The sequence below is a fragment of the Mesocricetus auratus genome, unplaced genomic scaffold (assembly GCF_017639785.1).
Source record: "Mesocricetus auratus isolate SY011 unplaced genomic scaffold, BCM_Maur_2.0 Super-Scaffold_100046, whole genome shotgun sequence".
NCBI classification, from domain to species: Eukaryota; Metazoa; Chordata; class Mammalia; order Rodentia; family Cricetidae; genus Mesocricetus; species Mesocricetus auratus.
Window position 1 is genome coordinate 4,551,882 of NW_024429223.1, and position 6,670 is coordinate 4,558,551.

General features: G+C 54.2%; 1 protein-coding gene and 1 long non-coding RNA gene across 4 annotated transcripts in view; one reads left to right on the forward strand and one right to left on the reverse strand.

Moving 5' to 3' along the window:
• Positions 1-1,290, reverse strand: part of Dpy19l3 (dpy-19 like C-mannosyltransferase 3) — an 81,726-nt gene extending 80,436 nt beyond the window's left edge. Inside the window, exon 1 of the mRNA XM_040735452.1 lies at positions 1,151-1,290. The gene's annotated coding sequence lies outside the window, so the exon portion shown is untranslated. The remainder of the gene's footprint in view (positions 1-1,150) is intronic.
• LOC110343031 lies at positions 96-6,074 on the forward strand. Of its 3 annotated transcripts, none has more exons than XR_005873087.1 (2): positions 96-592; positions 1,757-6,074. It is a non-coding gene; the product is annotated as an uncharacterized LOC110343031 (long non-coding RNA). The 3 variants fall into 3 exon arrangements; XR_005873085.1 differs by lacking the exon at positions 96-592 and adding an exon at positions 1,533-1,682; XR_005873086.1 differs by lacking the exon at positions 96-592 and adding an exon at positions 1,533-1,682 and having other exon boundaries at positions 1,760-6,074.
• Positions 6,075-6,670: the final 596 nt, after the last annotated feature.

The following is a 6,670-nucleotide window of genomic DNA, read 5'->3' on the forward strand; positions in this document are numbered from 1 at the left end:
AGGGATTCCTCGTAAACTTGGGGAGGTCCAGACTTTGAAGAACCGAGACATTGTTTCTGAACCCTGAGTCTTTCAGCACCTGTGTTCCTTGAAAACAACCAGGCTAAGCTGTAAAAAGTCTCAGTGTCAAAAGGACAGCGCCAGCCTGGCCGGTGCTGGGCCCATCAGGGTGGCTGCTCTCCCCTGAGGAGCAACAGTAGGTGTAGCCGTGGGAGAGCGGTTACCTAGTTTGGAAGCTGTTGAGGGGGAGGCGGGGGTGTGGTGGCACTGAGTCAGCTGGCTTCAGTCGTCCCCCCCCCATCCCCAGAACATCTTGCCTAGCTCCTCTGAATAATGAACAGCGTTTTACTAATCATCAATTAAAGATGAGGAGTAGCGAGAACGGCGACTGTCTCTAGGCAGCTAAATCCAACCTGCACCCGAGGTACCAAAAGTCCATGTTCGCCTGACGTTGAGCCAACGGGGCAAGCCGACAGCACACAACGCTTTTGCTGAGATCCGTTCGTTCAAAATTAGTGAGAAGGAACGCGGATCTTAAACGCCGTCCCTCGAAGCACGAGGAACGAAGGAAGCGAGGGCGGGATGGAGAGGGGTAAGAAGGGATCTCTGCAAAGTCTTGCAGCCACGGCTGGGGATCCCTGTCCCATCCTTGGGGAGTCACGCCCTGCTAGCCCTGGGGGCGGGGGAGGCAGGGGCTCTGGAGGGCCCACCGTGCATGCACACCCCCCGGCTGAGCCTGCTGATGAGGCAAGAAACTTTAACAAGCACGCCGGGGTGCTGAGGATGACACGGGGCTGGCTGGCTTGGCTGGCAACCACCCCCACGGACTGGGGAAACGAAAAAAAAGTTGCTCCGGCCAGCGGGACGCAAAGCCCCCGGCCACACTTTACGCAGGCAACGCCAGGACAAGCCGATCGGGATGCTGCGCCGCCGCCGCCGCCCACCGTGCACCTTGGGGACAACTCCCCTGCGCGCCCGGCGAGCCCACGAGGGGGTCCAGGGGCCGGCCAAGCCCGGGGGGACGTCGAGGCACCAGCTCCCGCTCGCCCAGACGTGCTCCCTCCCACGCCCCTCCTTCCTCCCGCCCGCCCGCCCACCCGCAGCCACGGCTCGCCCAGGTCCCCTCGCGGCCCGACCCGCAGCCACAGACCTGCGGGCCTCGGCCGTCCTCGCGGGCGGCTCCGGGATTCGGCGAGGAAGCAAGCACGCCGGGGCACCCGGGGGCCTTGGCGGGGGCGGGGGTGGCGGCGGGGGGGACCCGGAGGACCCAGCGGCCGGAGACTCTAACTGAGGCGCGAGGCGGCGAGAGGCTGGGCCTGGGAGGGAGGGAGAGAAGGAGGGGGCGTCTACAATCCCTGGAAGGGGCGCGCCGGGGAGGCCGGGCCGCTGCCGCTGCATTCATTGGTCCCCGCGGCTGTCCGTCAAGGCAGGGCCCCGCCCCCGCCTCCCCGCGCCGGCCCCGCCCGGTCTCGTGCGGCGCAGGCCGGAAGGAAGAGGCGCACTTCCGCTCGGGGAGTCGGGGGGGTGGGATGGGGGTGGTGGGACGGCTTGCTGGGCGTGCTGCGTTCGGAGCTTGGCCGGTTTCTGTCCTCGGAGGACCGGTCCCCGGGTCTCGGGGCGGGGCGGAACCTGCAGGCTCGCCCCGGCCCCGCCCCCGCCGTTGATGCTCTGGGCTTCCGCTGGTATGGAGTCCCTGGCCAGGGGCTACCCTCGTCTCCGGACGGCTTCTCAGCCCCTTTTTCTCCTCTCTCTGAAGCAGGGTCTCGGTGTGCTGCGGACTAGAAGACGCGGGCGCTCCTGTACCCCCAGGCCGAGTCTCTGGTAACGGAGGATGGGCCTCTGGCGTCGGTGCCTATGGAAAAGGTACCAACGAGAATTGGCCTCACCCACCCCGCTGGGTATTTTTCCCCCTCTCAGTTACCCGTCTCAGCCCAGCCAGGTCTCGGTCTCCTGCGGATGTCAACCGTGGATACCAAGAATACACTTTTCAGAGTGCTCTCTTATTAGACGGGGTTTTCTCCCTCTCCCTTTAATTAAAGGGACTTAGGGGGAAGGAAAACAAAACGAAACAAAACAAAATGTAAGAGCTGTGTCCCTTAGAGGAACAGTAACCAGCTGCTTGTCTGATTTCTGAGTGGGGAAAATAAATAAATAAAAAGGAGAGGAAAGATGACTGCTCCTAGATATAGTGGAGGAGGATTTTTTTTATTATTGTAGATAAAATACTGTAGGGCAGAGGCAGGGACGTCAGAATGGTCATGCCCTGAGCCGGGTGGGAAGACGGGGAGGGGAAGCAGGGGCAGCAGCCACCAGGCCCAAGGATACAGAGAGAGTGGGCAACCAGAATGGTTGGATGAGATAAGGACTTGCAGCCCAGCTGCCCGGGCTAGAGAGCTCGGGGTAGAGAGCAGCTATGCCAGCCAGGAGGGCGCTGTAACGGGTAGGGCCAGAGGGATGGCAGGAGAACCTGGCAGCCAGGTTCGCTTTGATGTTGTTAAATAGGCATGGTAGCTGTCAGCCAGGGGTCTGAAGCCTAACGATTTCCATAACGGGAGGCAAGAACTATCCCAAGAGCATCGAATGGCAGTCCTGCTCATAGGAAGTAAGGCACCTGCTGCAGAGAGGTCCTATATGGAACGTTCCAGTAGTTCTCACACCTAGGAGGCTGCAGCAGGAGGATTGGCAAACCCAGGTCTTGCCTGGGCTACATGCGGAGAAGCACAATACTGTCACAACCATGTATGATAAGGGAAGCAGAACAGAAGAGGCCCGGGGAAAGGAAAACAATCTCCCATCCCAGAGCTAGAGGAAGCCTCTCCCCAGCTGCAGGCAGGAATCCCAGCACACAGAACTTGCTGTAAACTAGAGGTTGCAGATACAGACATGATGTTTCTCTCATGGATATAGCTACGACCCGGGCTTAAGACCCAAGTGTGTTTGATCTCTGTTTGGGTCTCATTCATCCCCTCCCCCCCAGACAGCTGGGAATCTCAAAGAAGACACATAACGCTTGTTTGCAGTAAAGGTATCCTACCTTGGGCCTGCAGAGGTGGCCCGGCGGTTAGGAGCACTTGCTGCTCTTACAGAGGACCCATTCCAGGGGGCCTAATGCCCTCTTCTGATCCCCGAGGGCACCAGGTATTCACGAGGTGCACATACTTGCAGGCAAACACACATAACAAAACGTAAGCAAGGGGCTAAGCAGTTAAGGGCTTGGGCTGTCCCTCTGGAAGACCTCCCTTAGATTCCCAGTACTGGTCCTGGCAACTCCTGTCCCCGGAGCTCTGATGCCCTCTTCTGGCCTCAGAGGGAGATGCATGCGTATGGTGCAGAGCCATATAGGCCTAGCTTAACATAAATCTTTAAAAATTTTTAAAGGGTACTAACTTGGGTGATAGCCACAGAGGTGAAGAAAACTCAGCACGACCTGGGAAATCTAGGTGCTCTATGAACCTGGAGTCAGTGGGGGTGCCTGTACAGGATACGCAGGAGGAAGCGATGGGGCCTCTAGGTCTCTGACTTGAGCCGTCAGGCCCGTGGGATACACCAAAAGAAAAGCGGGCTGCCGGGCGTTGGTGGCGCACGCCTTTAATCCCAGCACTCGGGAGGCAGAGGCAGGCGGATCTCTGTGAGTTTGAGGCCGGGCTGGACCGACAGCCTCCAAAACAATACAGAGAAACCCTGTCTCGTAAAAACAAATAAATAAATAAATAAATAAAAAAGAAAAGCAGGCCTGGGGCTTGTGGCAACGTGAAGGGGGTTTTCTCGTGGGCAGAGGTGGTTCTGTCCAGGGTCGACGCAGGTACCAGTCAACGCCGACCTGCAGCTGTCTGATGGGCCACTGTGTAGCTGGCCAGTTGCCGCTTGCGGGACGTTCTCCACAGGCCGTTGGGAGTGCCTCAGGACATAAGCACTGCACTCTGGGGCTTCTGAGGCGTCTAAGAGAGGGAGGGCAAGGAAGAGAAGAGCCAGCCGTATCCTGCGCTAGGCGTGCAGACAGGAAACGGTGGCCTTCTCCCTTTTCCAAGTTCACCCGGTCTGGACCTGGGCCTGGGGGATGGGACCGCACACCTTCAGGGCAGATCTTCACACCCAGTTAACCCTTTCTCCAAGACAGACACGCCCGCCCGGGCATCATCAACCGCCTCCATGCACCCACGCCCTGCTTCTTTCTTCCTGTCCTTGCAGAGAGCGTGCCTCTCTGCACATCCTCCCGCCACGATGACCTTCCCCCTCCGAGGACTGTAGAAGCCGCAGAGCCAGGAGCCAAAACAAACACATCCCTCCCTTAAGGTGTCCTTGCGGGTACTGTAGCCCCAGCGGTGGAAAGCTGACTCATACAATATCACACCGTCGGGCTCATGAGGCTACGGCACAGGATGGTCCGGTGTCAGCCTTCAGCTGGATCGTTCACCCAGGGGAGGATTTTATTATAGAGACTGCCTCGGCAGCCTATGGAGAGAGCCCCGAGAGTAGCAGCCGGCCTCTGGCCAGCCGCCTGCCAGCCATGGAGTGAGCTGTGGTGTTAGCACATCTGACAGCTTAGGTCAGCTTTGGCGGACATCAGGATCCATCCCGGGCTGATCCATCTCTGCCCATTGCTCAGACATCGGAACTCTGAGGACAGCAGATGCATGCTGCCGCCGCCGCCGTAAGGGGAGTAGGCTTGGGGGAGTGTTACACAGTGACAGTACTAATCACCCACCTGGATATGTCATGATGTAGGTATTCCCCCTGGGCTAGACAGCTAGGTTGTTTCCGATGTGTGTGTGCCTGGTGCCCCAGGAGGTCTGAACAGGAGGTCCTTGGATCCTCTGGAACTAGAGTTACAGACAGTTCTGAGCCACCACGTGGGTGCTGGGAATCAAACCCAGGTCTCTGCAAGGGCGGCAGGGGCTCTTCACCACCTCGCCACCTCTCCGGCCTCTGCCTTTTTGCTGTTTTTGAGACAGGGTCTCGGTAGCTCATGCTGGCCTGGGACTGTCTCTGTAGACCAGAGTAGACTCCAAGACCTACCTGCCTTTGCTTTTCCAGCGCTAGGTTTAAAGACTTGTACCACCATACTGTTTCTGGTTTTATGGAATTTTAAGCAGTGCTGCAAAAATATTCTTAGACATATAAAATCCTTTAGGAAATGTTTCTAGAAATAGAACAGAAAGAACCCATGTTCTCATTTGTGATATAAGTTGGCAAACTACCCTCCAAAAGGACGAACGCTTCCATTGCTGTAATTTGTATTACCAGTTTGTATTACAGCTCAGGTTTCTCTGTACCTCAGCCAACAGTGGACATATTTAATCTTTGCCAGTGTTAAATGGGAAATAATATGTTATTATCTCATGGGATCTTGAGGGGTGGGGGATGGCCTGTTGGGGATAGCGCATAAGACTTTGCACATGCTGGCAAATACTCTACCATGTATTTATAGCCTAACACCCCCAGTGTCTTCTTTTTGCAGCAGGACCTTCAGCAGGACCTTGAATCTGGTTTATAGCCCAGGATAGCCTTGAACTCATCATGTAGTCCAGGCAGGCTGTGAACTCTGGATCATTCTACTCATTCTTCTAAGCCCTGGGGTTATAGGCATGTGCCACCACGGCCCTGTATATTTTATTAGGCAAAGGTGATGATATCAGGGGTTTTAATTATTTATTTATTTATTTTTACTATGATCAATCTTTTTATACTCTTTGTCCTGCTCAAAGTGTTTAATGCCTAGAAATTATCATTTGTTTGCTGTGAATGTTTGTCATATATATCACAGATAGCTTCCCATTATTATCCATTGTGTGTCTTTTGCTGTTTAGGCATCCCCTGGGTTTATATGATTAAACCTGTTATTTGTTTATTTATATGCGCATTGATGTTTTGCCTGCATGTATATCTGTGCATGTGTGTTGGGATTCCCTGGAGCTGGAGTTACAGGCAGTTGTGAGGTTCCATGCGGGTTCTAGGAATTGAACTCAGGTCCTCTGGAAGAGCAGCCAGTGCTCTTAATGGCTGAGCCAACTCTCCAGCTATCATAAATCTGTTACTCTTTTAGCTCAAAATATATACACGTTCTCTCATTCCAACATCAGTTTTTCTTGAGTCCTTTTTTCTAGTAATTTTAAATATAGGATCTTAGAGGGGGGGGGTGTAGTAGTTCAAGACAGGGTTTCTCCATGTAGCCCAAACTGGCCTGGAAATAACTCTTTTTTTGTTTTGTTTTCTGAGACAGGGTTTCTCAGTATAGCTTTGGAGCCTGTCCTGGAACTCGCTCTGTAGACTAGGCTGGACTCAAATTTGCCTCTGCCTACCAAGTGCTGGGATTAAAGACATGCACCACCACTGTCTGGCTTCAGAATATTTTTCATATGGAATGAGAATTGTAACAATCTTTTTCTAAGTGTACAATTTTTTCATGACCCTTACAGTGATGCTCTAAGTTACTTATACTGCATAATAATTCTCACAGGTTTACAGCCAGCTTGTGAACTATATCTGAGTATTTTTAAACCCAAATTATGTTCTCTTTTCAAAAAGAGTTTATTTTAGTGTGTGTGTGTGTGTGTGTGTGTGTGAGAGAGAGAGAGAGAGAGAGAGAGAGAGAGAGAGAGAGAGAGAGAGAGAGAGAGCAGAAGAGGGCGATGGAGTCCCCCAGAATGAGAGTTAAAGGCAATTGTGAGCT